Raw genomic sequence first — 25,514 nt, 5'->3', positions numbered from 1 at the left:
GCAAGATTCTAAACCTATTTCCTACTTTAGTGAAAAGTTGAGTGGAGCCACATTGAACTATTCCACTTATGACAAAGAGCTATATGCTTTGGTAAGGGCTTTAGCCACATGACAACATTACTTGTGGCCAAGAGAGTTTGTCATTAAAACTGATCATGAATCCTTGAAATACTTGAAGAGTCAAGGTAAGCTTAGTAAAAGACATGCTAGGTGGGTTGAATTCATTGAAACGTTTCCTTATGTAATTTCTTACAAACAAGGGAAAGAAAATGTTGTTGCTGATGCACTTTCAAGGAGGTATGTCTTAGTTTCTACCCTGACTTCTAAATTAATGGGTTTTGATCAAATCAAGTGACTTTATGCTAATGATATTGATTTTGGCAAAATTTTTGCAGATTGTAAGTTGAGTCCTTTTGAGAGGTTTAACCTCCAAGATGGCTTTCTCTTTAAGGAAAATAAGTTGTGTATTCCTAATTGCTCTTTACGTGAAGTATTTGTAACGAAAGCACATTGTGGAGGGCTTATGGGACACTTTGGAGTCCCAAAGACACTAGACATACTGGCTGAAAATTTCTTTTGGCCTGGAATGAGAAAAGATGTTGAAAGAATGTGCTCACAGTGTTTGGAATGTAAACAAGCTAAATCTAAAGTGTTACCACATGGTCTTTACACGCCATTACCTGTTCCTACTTCACCTTGGATTAATATTTGCATGGATTTTGTGTTAGGTTTGCCTAGAACAAGATATGATAAGGATAGTATATTTGTTGTGGTTGATAGGTTCTCCAAAATGGCTCATTTTATTCCTTGTTTAAAGATTAATGATGCCTCACATGTTGCTGATCTTTTTGTAAAAGAGGTTGTCAAATTTCATGCTATACCTAGAACTATTGTTAGTGATAGGGATGTTAAGTTTTTGAGCCACTTTTGGCGTGTGTTTTGGGGGAAGTTAGGTACTAAATTATTGTTTTCTACTTCTTGTCACCCACAAACTGATGGACAAACTGAAGTAGTTAATAGAACCTTAGGAAATATGTTGAGGGCTGTTTTGAAAGGTAAATTAACTTCATGGGAAGATCACTTACCTATGATTGAATTTGCTTACAATAGAACAATCCATTCTTCTACATGTATGTCTCCTTTTGAGGTTGTTTATGGTTTTAATCCCCTCACTCCCCTTGATTTATTACCATTACAAACTAATGATATTGCTAATCTTGATGGTAGGACAAAGGCTGAGATGATGAAAAAAATTCATGAACAAACAAGGCTTGCAATTGAGAAGAAAAATGAGCAAACTGCCTTGAGAAAGAATAAGGGAAGGAAGCAAGTTATTTTTAAACATGGAGATTTAGTTTGGGTTCACTTTAGGAAGGAGAGATTTCCTTCCAAAAGGAAGTCAAATTTGCATCCTAGAGGAGATGACCCATTTCAAGTCCTTGAAAGGATTGGAGACAATGCTTACAAGTTGGACCTTCCTGGTGAGTTCCAAGTAAGTGCCACATTTAATGTTTCTAACTTATCTTTGTTTGATGTAGGATCGAATTCGAGGACGAATTCTTTTCAAGAAGGGGGGAATGATAGCATCATGAACAAGGATATGGTTATTGTGACCCCTAGCAGCCCCTACCTAATTTAGATGACTTTTTAGCAACCCCCTACATTATTTTAAGTGCTTTTAACTCCTATAAATAAGGAGTTCTTCTCATTCATAAAACACTACATTTATTGATTAAGTGTATCATACTTTGAGAGTTCTTTTGAACCTTTGTTACTTGTGCTTTGAGATTTATCTTTCAACCTTTACTAGTTCTTAGTTCAAGGTAGTAAGATTACTTCTCTTTTATGATATCTTTGATTCCTTTGTGGTATTCTTAGAAGGCGATTAATACTAGTTATTAATTGTTGTCTCAAGTTACTCGTAAAGTGGTCAAGATCCGAATCTATTGTTTTGAATTGCTTTTTAAGTAAAGACGTTTGATTCTTCCATAAATCAAGACGTTGTTACTTTGATCTTGTCAAGGCTATAGAACTTGGGTTCTTGGAAGTTCTTGTAATTCTTTCCTTGAATTCTTCCCATATCCTTTATTTTCATCTCTTTAATTCTAGTTGTTCAATTCCTTGTTGTTATTGCTTCCGCATTTACTTCTCAAATTCTTACTCTAATTTGGATTCCCGACCTAGTTGTTATCACATACTCATGTCATTCTAATTATATGTCTATCAAGAATAATTTGTATGGCCGCGGTGGGGCAGAGCCACCTTTTGCTAAGGGCAATCAATTGACCAGATATAGTGCATTTATCAGTTTGATATAAGCATGAGGTAATTTCTCCTAATTTTCTGGACATTAAATTCAATGATTGTTATTTTTCGGTGTGATTTGAGGGGAAATAAGTAACGGAAATATCTTCTACATTGAGACAATATTGAAGCATTTGGGAATAATGGATTGCTTCTCGGAGATTTATTCTAACCCAGGATATGTTGATGCGGAAGGAAAACTTAGAATTCAACCTTACCATGATTTTCACACTTGCCCTTATGGCTGCAGTCTTTGCCCTCCCAACATGTGTAAGGTAAGACACAACTATCACGACCCCAAATGCCCGATCGTGATGGCACCTATCACATTATTAAGCAAGTCAACCCAAACCATTAACCACAATAAATTTCTTTTATAAAACCATTTTTTAGCACTGATTAAATCTCAAAATTTTCATATGAAATGTATAAAACAACTGAAATGTGCAGAAGCATTACAGAAAATAGACTAACACAGCCTAACTATCTGGTGTCACGAGTCTAGAGCCTCTAAATACACAAATCCGACTGTCTAATACATAACTAGTCTAAAATACAGAAAGAAAATAAGATATAAAGGAGGAAAGCAGGGCTGCGAACGCCATGCAACTACCTTGCAATCTCTGGCAAACTCCGACAATGCTGAGGACCCTCACTCTGCCGCTCGGGCACCTGGATCTGCACACAAGGTGCAGGGAGTAATGTGAGTACACCAACTCAGTAAGTAACTAAAGTAAATAAGGTCTGAAATCAGTAACGAGCAATTAAAAATCATATAAAAGAGTAAACAACAGAATATCAAGTCAACTCTATAGTTTCAAAACAGTTTCTTCATAAAGCTTCAGTTTCAATTGAATTACTTTGAAATCATTTACTTAGCAGTTTTCAACAGAGGTTCATTATAAAAAAAGGGTGAAATAGCAAAAATATCATAAATGGGCGAGGTATCACTCATAAATATAGCCTATTAGGCAAGCCTCTCAGTCACTCGTGGCTCAACTCTTGTCACTCAGTACTTACACTTAACACTCAGGCTCAATAACACCTCATAATAGTAATAATCATAATAACCGCTGCGGCATGTAGCGTGATCCATAGTTTATAATTAACTACGCTCATTGGGGTGTACAGACTCCGGAAGGGATCCTACAGCCCAAACGTCATATCGCTGCGGCGCGCAGCCCGATCCATATAAGCATCGCTGCGGCGTGCAGCCCGATCCATAATAGATACATGTAATATTGCTGCGGCGTGCAGCCTGATCCGTAATATTTACAATCCTCACCATTAGGTCCTCAACCTCTCTTAGTCATTAACCTCACAGCCACTCAGGCATAACAGAGAATTCAGGGAACTCAATCCAAACAGTTCTCACATTTAAGGAGTAGTGTGATAAAACCAGTTTTAAAGATTAAACGGGTAAAACATGACTGGGGATATGCTTTCAAACAAATAGAGTGAGGAAAAAAAAAGTAAAAATGCCCCTAAGGGTCTTAACAGGTCGGCACAAGGCCCCAAACATGGCGTACAACCCATAATACAGTATAAATGTCTAAAATATGAGATATCATAAGATTTCAAATCAAATATGCGGCTTAATAGTCGCTACGGGATGGACCAAGTAACAATCCCTACCGGTGCATGCCACACGCTCGTCACGTAGCATGTGCGTCACCTCATTTATCAAAACAATTCGCAATACCGAGGTTTTGTACCCTCAGTTCCAGATTTACAATGGTTACTTACCTCAAACCGGATGAAATACTACTCCGCAATGCCTTTGCCTCTCGCCTCGGCCTCAAATCGCGCCGAATCTACCCAAAATCAGAATCATAACATTAGAATATGCTATGGGAATGAAGTCCAAACGAAAATAATCAAATTATATCAAAAGTACGAAATTGGTCCAACCCGACCCCCGGGCCCACATCTCGAATTTCGATAAATATTACATCAATGGAATCCTTATCCTCCCACGAGTTCATACATACCAAAACACCAAAATCTGACCAGAAATGGCCCCTCAAATCCCTAGATTAAAGTCTCAAGTTTCCAAGCCCTAACTCCCCAATTTTGGCTTCAAATTCCCCAAATTTCATGTTTAATTAGGTAGAAATCACAATAGGATCGAGTATTAAGTCCAAAATGCTTATCTCCAACAAGTTCTCTTTGATTCCCTCTTCAATCTCTCTCAAAAAGCTCCAAAACCGAATAAAAAATGGTGAACTTAGGCCAAAACTCGCGAAAATGACCTTTTAAACATTCTGCCCAGCGATCAGAAGTCTTTCTTCGCGAACGCGGTCAAAGCCTCGCGTTTGCAAAGCACAAAAATACCATTAAACAAAATTCTCTTACGCGAACGCGACCACCCCATCGCGAACGCGATGCCTCAGCATCTCAAACCATCGCGAATGCGTCAGACATCTCGCAAACGCGATGCTTCTTATTCCAACCTTTCGCGAATGCAGGACTTCCCTCGCGAACACGAAGGCCAAATCTCGAGCCTCCCATCCTAACCCTTCGCGAACGTGAAGAACAATTTGTTTACAACACTACAACAAATTTCTGCAATTTCCTTTAACTTGAAATGGTCCGTTTAACCACCCAAAACTCACTCGAGGCCCTCGGGACCTCAACCAAACCTGCCAACATATCCCATAACCTCATTCAAACTTGTTCCAACCTTCAGAATGCCCAAAACAACATCAAAACACCAAAATCACATCGGATTCAAGCCTAAGAATTCCAAAAACTTCTAAATTCCACTTTCGATCAAAAAGTCTATCAAACCACGTCCGAATGACCTGGAATTTTGAAAACACATCCCAAATGACACAACAGACCTATTGTAACTCTCAGAATTCCATTCCGACCCCTATATCAAAATCTAACCTATCAACCAGAAAACGCCAAAATTCCAATTTCGCTAATTTAAGCCTAAATCTACTCTGGACCTCCAAAATACATTTCGATCACGCTACTAAGTCCCAAATCACCTCCCGAAACTATCCGAACCGACGAAACTCATATCCGAGTCCTTCAACACATAAGTCAACATCCAGTTGACTTTTCCAACTTAAGCTTACTCAAAAGAGACTAAGTGTCTCAAACCTTACCAAGACCTCTCCGAACCCGAACCAATCAACCCAATAACATATAATACAACTGAACAAAATAATAAGAAGCAAAAATGGGTAAACGGAGTGGTAATTCATGAAACGACCGACCGGGTCGTTACATCCTCCCCCTCTTAAATAAACGTTTGTTCTCAAACGAGTCAACAAATGTACCTGAAGCCTCAAATATGTGAGGATATCTGCTCCGCATCTCCCACTCGGTCTCCCAGGTAGCCTCCTCCACGAGCCGACCTCTCCACTGCATTTTCACTGAAGCTATATCCTTTGACCTCAACTTTCGAACCTGACACTCCAAAATGGCTACTGGCTTCACATCATAGGTCAAATCATCATCCAACTAAACCATGATGAAATCCAAAACATGAGACAGATCGCCAATACACTTTCGGAGCATAGAAACATGAAATACCGGATGTACACTCGATAAACTAGGCGGTAAAGAAAGCTCATAAGCCACCTCCCCAATCCTCTGAAGTACCTCAAACAGCTCAATGAACCGAGGACTCAATTTACCCTTCTTCCCAAATCTCATAACACCCTTCATGGGTGAAACCTTCAACAGAACCTTCTTACCAACCATGTAGAATACATCCTGAACCTTCCGAAATCAATGACACAAGCACGCAACATGTCCTCCAATATCTAAATAGTACGCTCGGACTACCCGTTCGTCTGAGGGTGAAAAGTTGTGCTCAACTCAACTTGAGTACCCAACTCTCGCTGCACAGACCTCCAAAACTGTAAAGTAAACTGAGTGCCCCTATCTGAAATGATGGAAACTTGGACACCATGCAAACGAACAATTCCCGGATATGGATCTATACCAACCGATCTGAAGAATAGGTAGTACACACAAGAATAAAGTTCACAGACTTGGTCAGCCGATCCACAATCACCCGAACTGCATCGAACTTCTTCAAAGTCCGTGGGTGCCTAACTACAAAGTCCATGGTGATCCGCTCCCACTTCCACTCTAGAATATCCATCTGCTAAAGCAAGCCACCCGGTCTCTGATGCTCATATTTTACCTGCTGACAATTGAGACACCGAGCCACAAATCTCACTATGTCTTTCTTCATTCTCTTCCACCAATAATGCTGTCTCAGATCCTGATACATCTTCGTGGCACTCGGATGAATGGAATACCGCGAGCTATGGGCCTCCTCCAGAATCAACTTCCGAAGCCCATCTACATTGGGCACACATATCCGGCCATGCATCCTTAATACTCCATCACCACTAATTGTCATATCTCTGGCATCGTAGTGTTGAACTCTGTCCTTAAGGACAAGCAAATGAGGATCATCATATTGGCGCTCTCTAATGCGATCCATATAAGGAAGACCGAGAGATCACACAAGCCAATACCCGACTGGGCTCCGAAATATCTAACCTCACGAACCGATTGGCCAAGGCCTAGACATACACTGTAAGAGGTCTCTCCCTAACTGGAATATATGCCAAACTCCCCATACTCACTTCCTTTTGGCTCAAAGCATCGACCACCACACTGGCCTTCCCCGGACGGTACAAAATAGTAATATCATAATCCTTTAGCAACTCCAACCATCTCCGCCGCCTCAAATTGAGATCCTTCTGTTTGAACAAGTGCTGGAGGCTACGATGATCAGTAAACACCTCACACGACATACTATACAGATAATGCCTCCAAATCTTCAACCCGTGAGTTATGGAAGCCAACTCTAAATCATGAATAGGGTAGTTCTTCTCATGGGGCTTCAACTGACGAGAATCATAAGCAATAACTCTACCCTCGTGCATCAATACACACCCAATACCAACTCTCGAAGCATCGCAATACACGGTATATGAGCCTGAAGCTGATGGCAACACTAACACTGGAGCTATGGTCAAAGCAGTCTTGAGCTTCTGAAAGCTCTCCTCGCACTCATCCGACCGCCTGAATAAAGCACCCTTATAAGTTAACTTGGTCAAGGGCGATGCGATAGATGAAAAACCCTGAACAAACCGGTGATAATAGCCCGCCAAACCAAGAAAGTTGCGAATCTTTGTGGCTGAGGACGGTTTGGTCCAACTCTAAACCGCCTCTATCTTCTTCAGATCAACCTAAATACCCTCGCTAGACACCACATGCCCTAAGAAAGCCACTTAACTGAGCCAAAACTCACACTTAGGGAACTTTGCATAAAGCTTCTCCTCCTTCAATCTCTGCAACACAACTCTCAAATGCTTCGCGTGCTCCTCCTGACTACGCGAATACACCAGAATATCATCAATGAAAACTATGACAAATGAGTCAAGATAGGGCCGAAACATGCTGTTCATCAAATGCATGAACACTACTGGGGCATGGTCAGCCCAAAAGACATCACCAAGAACTTATAATGACCATATCAGGTCCTAAAAGTCGTCTTAAGAATATCCGAGTCCCTGATATTCACCTGGTGATAACCTGAACGGAGATCAATCATGGAGAACACTCTCGCTCAATAAAGTTGGTCAAATAAATCATCAATGCGAGGCAGAGGATACTTGTTCTTAATTGTTACTTTGTTCAACTGCCTATAATCAATGCACATCCTTATAGTGCCATCCTTCTTCTTCACAAACAAAACAGGCGCAACCCAAGGTAACACACTAGGCAAAATGAACCTTTTATTAAGGAGTTCCTGAAGTTGCTCCTTTAACTTCTTCAACTCCGCTGGTGCCACACGATATGGCAGAATAGAAATGGGCTGAGTGCCCGACACCAGATCAATACGGAATTCGATATCCCTGTCCAGTGGCATGCCTGACAAGTTTGCAGGAAATACATCGGGAAAAAACCTCACAACTAAAACAGAATCAATATTGGGAGTCTCTACACCGACATCCCTCATAAAGGCTAAGTATGAAAGATAACCCTTTCCAACCATCTGCTGGTCCTTCAAAAATGAAATCACCCTGCTGGGGACAAAATCAGTAGAACCTCGCCACTCAATCTGTAGCACACCCAGTATAGCCAATGTCACTATCTTAGCATGACAGTCCAAAATAGCACGACACGAAGATAGCCAATCCATGCCTAATATAACATCGAAGTCTACCTTACACAACAATAATAAATCCACTCGGGTCTCCAGACCCCCAATAGTCACCACACAGGACTGGTACATATGGTCTACAATAACAATATCGCCCACCGGAGTAGATACACGAACATGTAAAATAAGAGACTCACGAGGCATGTCCAAATAACGAGTAAAGTACGATGACACATAAGAAAAAGTGGAACATGGATCAAATAACACAGAGGCATCTCTGTGGCCGACCGAGACAATACCTGTAATGACAGCATCATAAGCAATAGCATCGGGTCTAGCTGGAAGTGCATAGAAATGGGCCTGACCGCCACCTGATCGACCTCCCCCTCTAGGGCGACCCCTAACTGACTGACCCCCAGATAACTAGGGATTATGATGCGTTTTGCACTCCTTCTTGCTAAAGTTTTTTTTAGAAATGTGTACAAGATAGTCCCAAAGGCTCACAAGTTGTACTTGATTGCAGGGTTTGATCAACAAGGTGACGAAGTGTCTAAAACCAGCTCAAAAAGGAGTGAAACATGCACAAGTACCAAGACTAAGGCCAAGCTCAGTCAAACAGGGCCAGTGCGGCCGCATACCATTTTGTGCGGTCCGCAAAGATAAAGATCAGAGAGTATGCTTTTCCGGCAGCCAGGCAATACGGTCGCAAAGGATTTTGTGTGGACCGCATTGACTTCATTGCGGACGCACTTGATTTTGTGCGGTTCGTAAAGCTCAAGTTCAGAGAGGTGACACTTTGGAGGAACCTGGACAATGGGTCCGCGGTCCATTCTGTGCGGATCACAGTAGAAGCCACCGCGGCCGCGATGCATTTTGTGCGGTCTGCGGTGGCCAACTTCAGATAGCAGATTAGTCAAGCCAAGGGACTTAGTGCGGCCGCACTCGATTTTGTGCGGTCCACACTAGCCCCAACGGGGTATTTTTGTCTAGAATTTTCAGTCAAGTATAAATAGTTTCTTTTCCCATTTTTAGGTCATCAGATAGATTTTGGGACAGAGCTGCGCTCGTGAACTCCTCCCTTTTACCATTTTGAGTAATTTTAGCTTAGTTTCAACATTGAATCTTTAAGTTTTATCTAGTAATTAATTATTATGGGGTTTTCTTCATCTATTTCTTTATTTTCTTCTATAATTATGAGTAGCTAGACCCATTAGCTGGGGTTGTGGCTCAACCCTAGTGTGGGTAATTGATGGGTCTTGTATTTTGATACTTGATTGTCTATGCGTGTTTGATTTTTGGCTAATTTAGGGTTTTAATGTTGAATTAGTGGTTGTAAACACTAGTTTATGTCTAGTAGATTTTGGCTCTTCTTGAGAAAGAGAGCCTAAGTCCATGAAATTGGTCCAACAAGTAATTTGGGCGTATTCAAGAGATAGATGGCCCTAATTAAAGGATTACACCTAGAGATAATAATACTCGAATGGAACGTCACTTGCTTGCACAAATTTGCATACCCAATTGGTCTTGAGAAAGTCAACTCGGAAAAAATCACTCAAACTACCGAGAGGTATAGAGTGAGTAGAATCGTGCAATGGTTATATCATACTCCCCAAATGTGACAATCTAGCCTTGGACTCAAGAATCCGTCAATCACCCACCTAGGAGAAAGTCACTACTATAGTGCCTTTTATCTATTTGATCAACTCTCAATAGTTTAATATTAGCTTTACTTAGCCTAATTTATCGTCTTAGTAATATAAAATTAGAAGTAAAACCAAAATAAACAATGTCTAGCTCCCTATGGAAATCGATCCCGACCTTCTCAGGTAAAAGCTGTTTTGACCTATCTTGCTACTTCATAGTAGTACAGGGTTGGCCTCGATCAATTTTTGGTACCATTGCCGGGGAGCTAACGGTTTTGGCTATCTATCTAATTAGTTTTGTGTATTGTTCTTCTTTCCTTCTGTGTTACTAATTTGTGTGTGTCACAGCTTTAGGTACTAAATGGCAGCAAACAACGCACCTCTTGGAGATATTCCGCTGGGGGAGGAGGTAGATGACAATATTGATGATGAGGTCCCTGTGGTACCTCAAGCTCAAAAGAGAGGCCGACAGGCCAATGAAAATATTCCAGACTCTCCCCCGCCACCTCCAAGAGTGGCTCCTCGAGTGCTTCCAAACTAAGGCTATGCAAGTGCAATTGTCCCGCCCCGGATTCGGGCGGGCAATTTCCAAATTACCAATATGATGCTGACATTGCTGGAGCAGCGTGGGTATTTTATGGGCACTGCCAATCAAAATGCTTACAAATATCTCAAGGGGTTCGTGGATACCTGTTGGGGGAGCAAGCAAACTAATGTGTCCGAGGATGCACTTCGGTTGAGACTCTTCCCATTTTCACTAAGAGGGAAGGCATTGGATTGGCTTGAGTGACTTCCCAACCATTGCATCACTACTTGGGATACGTTGGCAGACAAGTTCATTGCAAAAGTTTTCTCACCTGGGCATATGGCAGCATTGAGAGATGAGATCTTGGCTTTCAAGCAGGAGCCCACTGAACCTTTGCATGAGATTTGAGAGCGCTATAGAAAAATGGTAAAGAAATACCCCAACAATGATATGAGTGAGGCTATGATCCAACAGACTTTCTACTGGGGCATTAATACAACAAACCAGTGCATAGTGAACCAACTTGCTGGGGGAAACTTCATGAAGCTGTCTTATGATGAGCCTTGTGACATTCTTGACGAGATGGCTGACACTTCTTCTGCTTGGCAAAGTAGAGCCAATGTGCCCCAAGGTGACCCACGGTCACTCATTTGCACAAGGAGTTTCATGATCATGGGCATGCTATAGCTGAGTTGACAACTACAATGAACCAACTAGCAAAGACACAATTGCAACAAGTTTAAAATCCTTTCCAAGTGAATGCTATGGAGGGTGTCAACATGCTAGTCAACAAAAGAAGACAAAGGGGTCAACAGAACCAAGGGAATTTGGAGCAATTTGACAATGATTGTGGTGGATTCCAAGATAATAGTTATGATGGGCAGAATAAAGAGGTGCAATACGTAAACAATTATCAAGGCCAAAGGGGCAATTATTCCAACCAACAACAATGGAGACCCTAAGGCAATTGGGGCACTCGACAACAACAAGGCAATGGTAATTGGGGAAACAACAACCAAAATTCCAATTGGGGCAATTAGAACAATAATCAGAACAATCAGGGTAATAGGAATGGTAACAACAACAACTGGGGTGGTAACAACAATCAAAGTGGGTGGAATAATAGCAATTAAGGAAACCGGGGGCAAGGATTTCAAAGGCCCCCAATGTACCAACAACCAAACAATCCGCCCCCATTTCCATCCCTAGGTCCTAGTTCTTATAAACCTGATATGGGGAGAATTGAAATGATGTTCGAATAGATGATGAAGAAGAATGCGTATTCTGATGCTCAGTTGTCTTCCCACAATACTTCAATTAGGAATTTGGAGGTTCAGTTAGGCCAAATCTCACAGTCCTTGAATACTCACCCTAAGGGGATTTACCAAGTGATATGGTAGTAAATCCAAAGGGTGGGAACAATCATGTTATAACGGTAACTACAAGCAGTGGATGAGGCGGTGATGTGCATGCCTCCAAACAAAAGCAAATTTTGGGTGATGATGTTGAGTTTCAAGAAGATGAAGTTCCTTTGGTGATTGAAAATGTGATTGACGAGAATGTGAATGAATAAGTATGATTGATATTCAAGATGCCGAGGTGGAACTCAAAATAACGTGAACCCGTCTGGGGAACACGTAATAGACATGCCAGAGCCGGTTGTGCCTAAAGCCAAGGCTCCTTTGCCAAGTCCACCTCTGCCTTATCCTCAAAGGCATGCGAAGCAGTAAAATGAGAATCAGTTTAAAAAGTTCATTGATATGATGAAGAGCTTATCCATTAATGTGCCTTTGGTGGAGGCTCTTGAACAAATGCCGGGTTGTGCTAAATTTATGAAAGACTTGGTGACAAAGAAACGATCTATGGATTGTGAAACTATAAAGATAACCTACCAAGTTGGTGCAATAGTGCACTCAATGGCCCCAAAGCTTGAAGATCCCAGTGCTTTCACCATTCCTTGCACCATTGGGAGTGCGGACTTTGCTAAGGGTCTATGTGACTTGGGGGAAAGTATCAACTTGATGTCCTACTCAGTTTTTAAGACTTTGGGTATTGGGCAACCGAGGCCGACTTTCATGAGATTGCGAATGGCAGATAGAACGATGAAGAGACCATTGGGTATTATTGATGATGTGCTTTTCCGGGTGGACAAATTTATCTGGCGAGTTGATTTTGTGATCTTGGATTGTGAGGTGGATTATGAAGTTCCAATCATATTGGGGAGACCTTTCCTTGCTACTGGGAAGGCCTTAGTTGATGTGGAAGCAAGGGAACTCACCTTCTGGGTGGGTGATGAAAAAGTGGTCTTTCATGTGTGCAAGTCAATGAAGAAGCCCAACAGTTCCGAGGTGTGATCTTTTGTGGACCTTGTCACGGTAGTGATAGTTGATGACACCAATGCAATGATCAATGTGGAGGACCCACTAGAAGCCATATTATTGAATCTTGATGTCAATGATGATGAAGGCCGAGTGGAGTGTGTGAATGCTTTACATGGGATGGGCTTTTACTCTTATCCAAAAAACTATCTTTGGACCTTGAGAATAGGAAGACTCCACCAACAAAACCTTCAATTGAGGATCCTCCGGTGTTGGAGTTGAAGCCGTTGCCTCCACACCTCAGGTATGAGTTTTTAGGCCCTAGTTCTACTTTTCTAGTTATTCTTTCCTCTTGTCTTACTAACATGCAGGTTGATGCCACATTGGCGGTGCTTCAAAAGCGGAAAAAGGCAATTGGATGGACTTTAGCTGATATTCGGTAAATAAGCCCCGCATTTTGTATGCACAAGATTATTCTGGAAGATGATGCAAAGCCCTTCTTGGAACATCAAAGGAGGTTGAACGAGGCAATACAAGAAGTTGTGAAAAAGGCGGTGATCAAGTGGTTGGATGCCGGGGTTATGTACCCCATCTCTGATAGCTCTTGGACTTCGCTGGTGCAATGTGTACCGAAGAAGGGTGGCATAACCGTGGTTGCAAATTCACAAAATGAGTTAATTTCTACCAGACCGTCACCAGTTGGAGGGTATGCATGGACTACCGCAAGTTGAATAAAGTAACTCGCAAGGATCACTTTCCATTGCCTTTTATTAGATGTTAGACCGACTTGCTGGGCGTGCCTTCTACTGTTTCTTGGATAGGTATTCTGGGTACAACCAAATCTTGATTGCACCGGAAGACCAGGAGAAGACCACATTCACTTATCCATATAGCACCTTTGCCTTTTCTCGGATGCCTTTTGGGTTGTGTAATGCACTGACTATATTTCAGCGGTGTATGATGGCCATTTTCACCGATATGGTGTTCATGGACAACTTTAGTGTTGTGGTGATTCATTTGATGAGTGTTTGAAAAATTTTGATAGTGTTTTGGCCCGTTGTGAAGAAACCAATCTTGTTCTTAATTGGGAGAAATGCCACTTCATGGTGGAAGAGGGCATAGTTCTTGGGCATAAAATTTTAATGCATGGTATTGAGGTAGACAAAACAAAAATTGATGTGATTTCAAGGCTCCCTCCCCTACCTCTGTCAAGGAAGTTAGAAGTTTTCTTGGGCATGCGGGGTTCTACCGGAGATTTATCAAAGACTTTTCAAAGGTAGTGAACCCCTTATGCAAGCTATTGGAAAAGGATGCCAAGTTTGTGTTTGATGAGAGATGTATGCAAGCCTTTGAACTTCTCAAGCATAAGTTAACCACCACTCTTATCATTACCGCACCTAATTGGAGCTTGCCCTTTGAGCTCATGTGTGAAGCAAGCGATGTTGCGGTTGGGGCGGTTTTGGGCCAAAGAGTGAACAAAATGTTTCATCCGATGTACTATGCGATCAAGACAATGAATGATGCTCAAGTGAACTACACGGTTACCGAGAAAGAACTTTTAGCTATTGTGTTCGCAATGGAGAAATTTCAGCCGTAACTTATGGGTGCCAAGGTCATAGTCCATACCGATCATGCCGCACTCCGGTACTTGACGACGAAGAAGGATTCCAAAGCTAGACTAATGCGATGGGTCTTGTTACTTCAAGAGTTTGATTTGGAGATTGTGTACCGGAAGGGTAGTGAAAACCAAATGGCCGATCACTTGCCCCGCTTGGAGGAGGAGGGGAGGGTCTATGATGGCCTAGAGATCAATGATTCATTTCCCGACGAACAACTCATTTCCGTGTCGGTGAATGGTATGCCATGGTTTGTGGACGTTGCTAATTTACTTGTGACTGGTATAATCCCATGTGAGCTCTCTTATAACCAAAGGAAGAAGCTCAAACGGGATAGTTTGGATTTCTATTGGGATGAGCCGTAATTGTTCAAGATTTACACGGATGATGTGATCCGAAGGTGTGTCCGGAAGGAAGAGCAATTGAGTATCTTGGAGGCTTGTCATTCCTCTCCCTATGGTGGTCATCATGGCAAGGTGAGGACGGCTTCCAAAGTTTTTAGTTATGGGTTTTATTGGCCAACTTTGTACAAAGATGAAAGTGAACTTGTGAAGAGGTGTGATCAATGTCAAAGAGCGGGTGGAATTTTGAAGAAAGATGAGATGCCTCTCAATACCATTCTTGAGGTCGATATTTTTGATGTATGGGGCATTGATTTTATGGGCCCGTTTGTTAGCTCGTGTAGGAACACATACGTTTTTGTGGCGGTTGACTATGTTTCAAAGTGGGTTGAGGCTGTAGCTCTGCCCAACAATGGGCCTGAAGTGTTGTTGCATTTCTCAAGAAGAGCATTTTTACAAGGTTTGGCACTCCTCGTGCAATCATAAGTGATGGGAGGTCTCATTTTTGTAATATAGCTTTTGACACTTTGCTTACAAAGTATGGTGTCAACCACAAAGTTTCTACCCCTTATCATCCTCAAGCGAGTGGCCAAGTTGAAGTCTCAAACAGGGAAATCAAGAGTATATTGTCAAAGACGGTCAATGCAAATAGGACCGATTGGTCAAAGAAGCTGGATGATGCTCTATGGACTTATAGGACTGCTTACAAGACTCCGATTGGTATGTCTCCGTATCGGTTAGTGTTTGGGAAAGCTTTCCATCTACCGGTTGAGTTAGAGCACAAGGCCATGTGGGCTTTGAGGAAGTTAAATCTTGAATGGGATGTGGCAACAAATCTTCATGTGGAGCAGCTTAATAAACTTGATGAATTCCGATTCCATGCCTACTCCAGTTCGTCCTTGTACAAGGACAAGATGAAGTACCTTCATGATAAATGTGCTCGTAGTAAGGAGTTCAAAGTGGATGATTTGGTTCTCTTGTTCAACTCTCAGTTACATCTATTTCTTGGAAAGCCTAAGTCAAAATGGAGTGGACCTTTTGAAGTGGTATTTGTGACTCCGTTTGGTGCACTTGACTTGAAGAACAAAAATTGGGAAGTTTTCAGAGTGAATGGGCACAGGGTCAAGCATTACTTGGGAAAAATTGATGACAGCCACGTGGTGGCACTTCTTCATCTCAAATGATTTGATGGTAACCTGCGTCGTGTCGCGACGTTAAATCAGGCGTTTCTTGGGAGACAACCCATGTGTTTTTCTTCTTGTTTTTCTTTGAATTTTATTGTAGTGTAGGATTTATTTTTGGACTGACTGGTTGTGAGATGCTGTAGGATTGTGTTGATGCAGTGCAGGAAAATAAAAGTTGGAAAATGACCACTCTCTAAAGTTGTCAATACAGACAACACTCATTTTATGCGGCCACAAAGACCTTTGTGCGGGGGCAAGAAATCAATGTGGACCACACTGATGATTTGACAAAAGTGGGGGTTTTCTGAAGTTTATCACCACGGTCGCATTACATTTTGTGCGCTCCGCATTGGTCAATTTGTCAGTGCCCTATGATTTCGAGCAATACGGACCGCAGTGCCATTCTGTGCGGTCCGCGGTGGGTAGGTAAGCTGGGCCCCAAGACCTTTTTCTATAAATAGGACTTGAGGCCCTCCTTTTGAACTTTTCGATCCTTCTCATCTCAGAAGTAAAAATTACTGTTCATCTTTCTCATCTGCATGAAATTAACTGCTCAAGTTCATTACTCAACATTTCATCTAATATCTGGTAACATTAACTTCTTCTTAGTTGTTTAATCTATTTATTTTCTTTGAATTTTTTATTTTCCTTAGTTCTTCTTCTTTCCCTATTCGTGTTTCTTTCAATTTTGTAGCTTAGATTAATTAATTTTTGTTTAAAGCAGGATTAGGTAGTTAAAACACTGAACCAACACTTAGAGACTCATCAATAGGTGAAAACAATTGGACTAAAATTGATCAAAACATGAACCCTAGGTTGGTATTGCTACTGGGCACTCAGTGCGGACCGCAGTGCATTTTGTGTGGTCTGCGATGACCTTGTGCAGTCCGCAATGGTATTTTGTACGGACCGCAATGACAAAGTCTTGAAAGCTGAACATTTGAGGGCCGCGACCGCATTTGATTTTGTGCGGTCTACGGTGTCTTAATGCGGACCACGTTAGCATTTTGTGTGGTCCACATTGCATATATTCGGAGAGTGAGTAATCTGAACCCCACCTCTGTGCGGACCGCAATGGATTTTGTGCCGTCCACAATGGCCTCTTTGCGGCCGCACTGCATTTTATGCGGTCCGCACTCTGCAACATTAAAACTGTCTGCAACTTGAATTTCATTATTTTTATGGAAACTAAAAAAGTATGAATGAATGTTGTTTGCAGATAATGGTAAGATCAAGAGGCAAAAGTGGTAAACAGGAAGAGGAGAGTCCTCCCTGAGTGGGAAGCAAGGAATGATAAAATTAACCCCACAAGCCCGACAAAACATAAAGAATACAAGGAGGATCATAAAAGCTGCAGACATGGCTATTGACCAGTCGGGGAGTGGGTATGAGCCCTCCTGGGAGGCATCTTCAGACTCCGTGCCAGAGTTTTTTCCTAACTGGCCAGAGAGAAACCGATTGAGAGATACACCTCCAACACCCCCCAACTGCCCAAGAGTCAGTTCATCTATCTTCTGGGTCGTCTTAGGGTTCAACTGAAGGCAGTGAGGATGAGTACTCCACCTCTCCTACAACTTCATTATCCAAAGAGGGTGCATCAGCAGAAGAAGGAGAAGAAGCAGAAGGGGGTGAGCCCCAAGTTGGTGGGGTAGAACGGACTAGGAACCCGGAGGCTTGGGAGGACTGGTTCGTCAGTGAGATTGCCTACCACAAATTCAGAGAGTGGTGGCCAGAAAAGAGGTTAATACTTGAGAGAAAATTATCACCCGGGATCTTTTGCCTCACAACCCCAATGTGTTGAGGCAATTCAGAGATAAAGCTGGATGAGACTACTTCATAGGGCAGGTGGATGATGCCAATGAGCACTTGATGAAAGAATTTTACACCAACGTGGCCCACATCAAAAAGGGTACCACAATCACCAAAGTGCGAATTTTGAAAGTGAAGTTTGATGGCAAGACCATCAATGACTATTTAGGCTTCACGGAGGAGGACGAGTCCATGTACTTAGACAAGATGAAGTTGGGTGAAGAAGCTCGTCCGTAGTTGGCGGAGTACTTGGCAATCCCAGGTACCACCCCGAGTGGTTGACTACGGGGGTGAAGATATTGAGGAGGACGTTGAACTTTGAGGCAAAGGGGTGGGAGACATTTGTGTGCAGCAGGCTATGTCACACCTCCTTTTTACCACCCCGAGGGCAATATAAGGGAGTTTTTTCAATTTAAGTGACATAAATCGAAATGATATTGTTTTATTTATTTTTTAGAGTCACCACTTGGAGTAATTTATTTGGTGTCTCAAGTCACCGGTTTATTTAAAAATCCCAAATCGAAGAGAATCGAGTTTATTTAAAAGTCTGCGAAACCAGAAATTCTGTTAACCCGGGAGAAGGTGTTAGGCATTCCCGGGTTCCATGGTTCGAGCACGGTCGCTTAAACTATTAAAATTGGCCTAATTATCTGATTAATTACATGTTTTCAACCTAGTATTGACATCCAAGTTTGACCTTCCTTTCTTCCAAATTGTTTACTTGAGCTTCTAATAGCGTTAGTGATGTAAGAATGTTTAATATGATATTTTATTGCTCAAGTTGTTTTATTCAAAATTAATCAATCAATGATATTTTCTTTACAAATGTCTCTATCTTATTGAAATAATCATATTCTCATTCATAAAATATTTATTTAAGTTATTCATATATTATTTGCATGCGCATTTTATATTGGTTACATATTAAAATAGATTTCGCCATTTTAAATCATAATAATCATCATCATCATCATCATCATCATCATCATCATCATCATCATCATCATCATCATCATCATCATCATCATCATCATCATCATCATCATCATCATCATCATCATCATCATCATCATCATCATCATCATCATCATCATCATCATCATCATCATCATCATCATCATCATCATCATCATCATCATCATCATCATCATCATCATCATCATCATCATCATCATCATCATCATCATCATCATCATCATCATCATCATCATCATCATCATCATCATCATCATCATCATCATCATCATCATCATCATCATCATCATCATCATCATCATCATCATCATCATCATCATCATCATCATCATCATCATCATCATCATCATCATCATCATCATCATCATCATCATCATCATCATCATCATCATCATCATCATCATCATCATCATCATCATCATCATCATCATCATCATCATCATCATCATCATCATCATCATCATCATCATCATCATCGGTCTAAGTTAGAAGTCCAAGTAATTAAAAGGAAGAAGGGAAAATGCACAAAACCTTAAGGGACTAGCCCATTTCTGTCAGCCCATTCACCAGAGAAGTCCAAATTGCCAACTCATTTAGCCCAACTAAAGAGCCCAACCCGAAATGGCCTGTTTAATTTCAACCCTAAGACAATTAGGTTTATTTGTCATGTTTCCCCTCTGCAGACTCCTCTCTTGTCCCTCTCTCATGGCAGACACTCTGTTCCTTTTTCTATTTTTGATAAAACTCTAGACATCTTCATCCCTAGACTAGAAAATATCATTCCATTTTAATGAATCTTCATACACCAAACTTGGTCAAACTAGGCTCATAACAAAAAGCCAAGATTACTTTTTAGAGAATGAGATTTGGTCTCTGCATCAAAGATTCGATCCAACGTTCAAATGGTTTTTTTTTTTCAAAATTCAAACAGTTAGTCCGATTCCCGCTCAATAGTTCCCCAGCCCTAAAATCGTCTCTATAAATACATCCTATTGGTGTTTATTTTGGACATGTTTTGGAGCCGCACCTTTACCCCCCCTAAGAATTCTTAAGCTTCAGCCCCCTCCTTTAACCAAAAAGCTTCAACCACGCCTTTTACCCCCAAAAAACTGAGGCTCTGAGCCGCCCCTCTATCCCCTCTAAGTTAAAGGTTGAGCCGCTCCCTATACCCTCAAGCTCAGATTTTTAGCCGTCGTAGCTAATTCCTTAAAGCCGACTGTTGTTACTCGATTTTATCCCTAAAAGAAACACTCTTAAAAGCTCAAGCTCTCTTCCTTTTAATCTCTTTGCCTCTGTTAGCATTTAGCCATAACATAGGCTTTTGTTTTTTGTTTGTTCCGGTATTTGACGACTACCCGAGTACAACAAGTTCGAGGTTGAATCTGATACCCTAGTTTGCTGCCCGCAAAAAGGTCAGTAAATGTTAAAACTCTCCCTTTATGTCTCTTTTCTGATTAGAAGTAAATTTTATCTCTATTTGAATTATGTGCTACAGTTGGCTTGTTAATTATGGCTCAAGTATAAACAGCCTGTTATGAGCTTATGTTGTATGGAATTATAAGCTATAGCTCGTTTGTTTGTGGAATTATGTCTTTGGCCAAATAGAATAGATTTTAAAACAAAATAACCCATAAGCTGTTAAGTATTCACATGAATAGATTTGAGGTTAACTACTCCGAGCATTTTCCGGTTGTTACGGGGTTACACCAAGGGTCTGCGTTCAGCCCTTTCCTATTTGCCCTGGTGATGGATGCACTAACTCATCATATTCAAGGAGATGTGCCATGGTGCATGCTATTTGCTGATGACATAGTTCTAATTGATGAGACACGAGGCGGCGTCAACGAGAGGCTAGAGGTTTGGAGACAGGCCCTTGAGTCTAAAGGCTTCAGGTTGAGCAGGACGAAGACGGAATACATCGAGTGCAAATTTGGGGCTGAACCGACGGAAGCGGGAGTGGAAGTGAGGCTTGACCCTCGAGTCATCCCTAAGAGGAGTAGTTTCAAGTACCTTGGGTCAGTTATTCAGGGGATCGGGGAGATCGACGAGGATGTCACACACCGTATAAGGGTGGGGTGGATGAAGTGGAGGTTAGCGTCGGGAGTCTTGTGTGACAAGAAAGTGCCACCGTTACTAAAAGGTAAGTTTTATAGAGCAGTGGTTAGGCCTGCCATGTTATATGGAACTGAATGTTGGCCGGTAAAGAACTCACACATCCAGAAGATGAAAGTAGCAGAGATGAGGATGTTAAGGTGGATGTGCGGGCATACAAGGATGGATAAGATTAGGAATGAAGATATTCGAGAGAAGGTGGGCGTGGCCCCCATGGAGGACAAGATGCGGGAAGCAAGACTTAGATGGTTCGGGCACATTCAGAGGAGGAGCACTGAGGCACCGGTGAGGAGGTGTGAACGACTGGCTGTGGTGGGCACGAGGAGAGGTAGAGGGAGACCTAAGAAATATTGGGGAGAGGTGATCAGGCAGGATATGACGCGACTTAGGATTACTGAGGACATGGCCCTTGACAGGGAATTGTGGAGGTCGAGCATTAAGGTTGTAGGCTAGGGGGAAGGTGTGAGTATTTCTACAGCGCACTAAAGTGAGACTATCCAGTTAGGAGTTAGTCTTAGGATGCTACTGGTCAATTACTGATGTAGGGCTTTATCTGCTGGATATTATTATATCTTGCATCTTTTTCGTACTTCCTATATTTCTTATACTGTTGTTATTTTTATTTTATGTTATGGTATGTTATTTTATTTTATTTTATGTTATTTTATTATGAATCTATGGATAGTACTAATATATCGTCTCTTGTCGCTTTCTTGAGCCGAGGGTCTCCTGGAAACAGCCTCTCTGCCCCTCGGGGTAGAGGTAAGGTCTGCGTACCTATTACCCTCCCCAGACCCCACTAGTGGGATTATACTGGGTTGTTGTTGTTGTTGTTGTTGTTGTTGTTGTATCTACATATTTTACTTGAAAGGTTCTGTTACTTAGTCTATATTTTAAAGAAAAGGAATTGTTCTCTTAACAGAATCATGACTTGAGAGTTCTTGTTAGCTAGCATGCCTATATGAATCGCTATCTTTAATTAGATATTTAAAGGAATGAATTCTATATCATATTCAATATCTGCTTGAAATATCTGAGATAGACATTCTGTTGAAGCCAAAATCGGTTCAGAGTATATGATTATAAATTTAGATTGTCATTAACCCATGTAAGTGAAAAAAAGGAAGCATTCTTCTATTTTAAGGGCTGCAACCTTTGAGTATATGATTATAACTTTAGATTCTCATTAGCTACTGTTCTTGCTCACTTTGTGCTGTATAAAGGAATTACTTTACTGAAATTTGGTTACGATATGGGGTAGTAGAAAATATAAGTTTTAGATCTATAAATCGTGACTGTAGAACTCATTTGAAGCCACATACTGTTAAGTTTCTTGCCCCCATCATCATGCATGTCGGACTTAAAATACTTTACTGAAGCCAACATGAGCTCTTATATGAAATTCTAGTATGTGTCACATATTCTGTTTAAGTGAGGTTGCTAGTAGGTAAAAGTATTTTACATTTACTAATCTGAGATAACCTTAAAGAATTAGAAAACTTGTCTAGTTTGCTTGACTGGTTTATATGGTTAAATATTGCTTTATATTAAAGTTGTTATAGGTAACAAACTATTGCTAGTATCTGGACGTTGCAGAACCGAGAAGCAATGAGATTTCTTATCTTATGTGTTTCATTTTATATTTTAGAGTTAAATCTTCACATCTAATTCTTTATTTCTCTCTCTCTTTGCATATGCACTTGAGCAAATTTGGAGTTTTAATGCAAGACTCACCACCATACCGAGCATGGAGTCAGCAAATCCCTTATTCTTAGAAGGCACCGGATAGCAAGAAAACAAGCGAATCGCTTGGGGTCACCTATGTCGGCTTTTGTTTTTACTTTCTCGGCCTGTTTGTTAAACTAAGTGATTTGTTTTATTTGGACCTATAATTGATGATTAATTTTATTATATAGAATTACTACTATAATCTTCCCAAAGTATTTTGTTGAATAAAGACTTAAAAGGATACAATACACTTAGCATTTTGGGATAGTATTTTTCGTTTGAGACCTAAGAGAACTGTTTTCTCCTCATCACGTTTAATAAGTTTAAAACTTGGATTAATACTTTTCTTTTAAGAGTCATGCTTTTTCTTTAAACAGACAGTTTCAATGATCTTGATTTTGGTAATTTTGAAGACAAACAAAAGAATATTTGTTTCCCCAAGGTGCAAATTAGTTACGAGTTTTCATAAAAATGTCATTTTCTTTCAAAGCTATGCCTATATATATATATATTAGCTATAAACCTTATTCACTAAATTATATTTTGTTAAAACACCTCAAATGCTACTTTTAATAAGTTTTAAACTAATTAACCTAAGTTTGGCTGGTTAACTGTAGTTAACGGATCATAAAGGATGCCTTCATAATCTTTCCTATAGGATTAATTAGAACCCTTACCTAGAATTTCTAAGGTTAAGCAGACTGTAAAAACAGAGTTAACTTTAAGCACTACTTAATTAAAATTGGTGTCCTAATTCACCGTTAAAATAATTAGGTGGCGATTCTCTTTAATTACCAATATGTTATACTCTAGTTTGACCTGTGTTAAAATGGGGTATAACACCTAGTGTGCATTTTTAAATTTATAACTGCTTTTATTTATTCTGCAATATTCACGATTTATCGTCTTAGAATGCGCCTAAAGCAAGCTACGATGTTCATAATTTATTCTTTCTAAGTTTGAGATTATTGTGAGGCCAAGTTTATACACATGTATTTATTGAAATAAAAGAGCTTATTGCTTTCAAAAGATTGCTTGCGTCTTTACCAAATCATTTGCTGCAAAATTTGATGTTTCTTTATTCAACTTCAATATGGCCTAGGTCATACACCCTACTGTCCATATATACGTATGTATATACAATATATTCATGTCCCATTATTAACAAGGTGCAATTTTAAAGGAAACTTCTCTATTACAAAATAATTTTCAAACATGTACCCTTTCATGCCAGCACTATTATCTTTACATTTCAAATCATAAATATTTAAAGTATTCCAAAAACAAAATTAAGCAGTATTCAGAACCTTCAAAGTCCAAAGATGCCAAAATTTCAAATCAAAGGAAATGCACCAGCGTATGTAAGATAACTAATATGGCCACAATTTATTCAAGCACAATCTCCAAAGCTAGTACAAAATAAAGTGCAAAATATAGAGAAATGTAACTCTCAACAATAGCCCGGCAGAATTTACATGTAAATTTGATTATTCTATATATGTATAAATGAAAACCATTAATCATTCTTGAAGTATTGTGTCTGTGTTAATAAGTCCTCGAATTGCTCAATATGTTAGTGGAAATACTGATGTTATAATTGACATATTGCAAGACCATATACAACACATCAAAATTTATTTACTCCTTTTCTAGAAATATCTAAAAAGACTAATAATGGTTATAAATGCCTCACCATGATTAAGTCATCCCTTCGCTATAGATCTGAATTTTGGTACAAGTTCAAGGTCAAATAAAGGAATTATAAAGAGTCGAGACCACACACCTAACAAGCAAACAACAATAGTTTTTAATGTTTTAGTCAAAGAGTCATATCTGGACAGCAAGAACAATAAAATAGAAAATAATCTGAATGTGGAATGAAGCAATAGTAGCGGAAATTCAATTAGCTCAACAAGATATATTTCCTTTAATTTTGAACTGAGCCTCAGTGTGAGCACGTGATTTTTTCCCTATACAAATTACTCCCAAAAAATTCAAAACAAATAAATTTTTTCATTATTTGCGATTTTTGTGAATTTTAGTGGCATTTTTTGTTATTGTGTGAATATTGTCTGTGCCTGTTTATTTTATTTAGTAATGAAAAATAAAAATAAAAATTATTGTAATTGCATTTAGGATTTAGTTTGACATTTTAGAATTAATTAATAATTAGGTGTTTTATAAAAATAAAAAAATTCACAAAAAATAATATTTTTTTTGTATTTTTTGATTTTTCTTTTAATTTAGTATTTAATTATTTATGATAATTATTATTTAGAGTTAATTAATATGTTTAAAGCTAATTTGGGTTTATAATTTAATTTAGGATTTTACTTTTTATTTTGAAAAAATAGTTTGGGAAATAATAGAAGAGGAAAAGAATTAAATAGAAGAGGGTAAAATAGAATTGGGCCAAAAATCCCCAGTCCAAAACAAAATAGAACAAATACACCTAAAACTCACCCCAAAAAACGGCCCAGACTTTTCCCCAACCCGGTCTGTCTCTAGCTTCAAACCAAATGATGCCGTTTCAGGTGTCTCAATCTGGGCCTTTGAATTAATTTGATCGAACGGTCCAAAAGCCTTCACCTAATACCCAACCCGACTCGTCCACCCAATGCCCGGTCCGCCCCAGTTGCTACACCAAACGACCCCATTTCGGTAAAAGATCAATCATGGCCGTTGGATTCTCATCATCCAACGACCCTAATTTAATTACCCCTTTAGTATACCCTAACCCATTAGACCCTACCCTCAGAACCCCCCCCTCTCTCGTCTCTCTTCAGAGACCAACAAATCACCGCCTCACTCTGCTG

General features: G+C 40.1%; 1 pseudogene; it reads left to right on the top strand.

Moving 5' to 3' along the window:
- Nucleotides 1-2,216: 2,216 nt before the first annotated feature.
- The window catches only part of LOC142182243 (inorganic pyrophosphatase 1-like), a 65,692-nt pseudogene continuing 42,394 nt past the window's right edge, over nt 2,217-25,514 (top strand).

The sequence above is a fragment of the Nicotiana tabacum genome, chromosome 6 (assembly GCF_000715075.1).
Source record: "Nicotiana tabacum cultivar K326 chromosome 6, ASM71507v2, whole genome shotgun sequence".
Lineage (NCBI taxonomy): Eukaryota > Viridiplantae > Streptophyta > Magnoliopsida > Solanales > Solanaceae > Nicotiana > Nicotiana tabacum.
The sequence above is the reverse complement of the archived record's forward strand: the minus strand, read 5'-3'. Positions and strand labels throughout refer to the sequence as shown.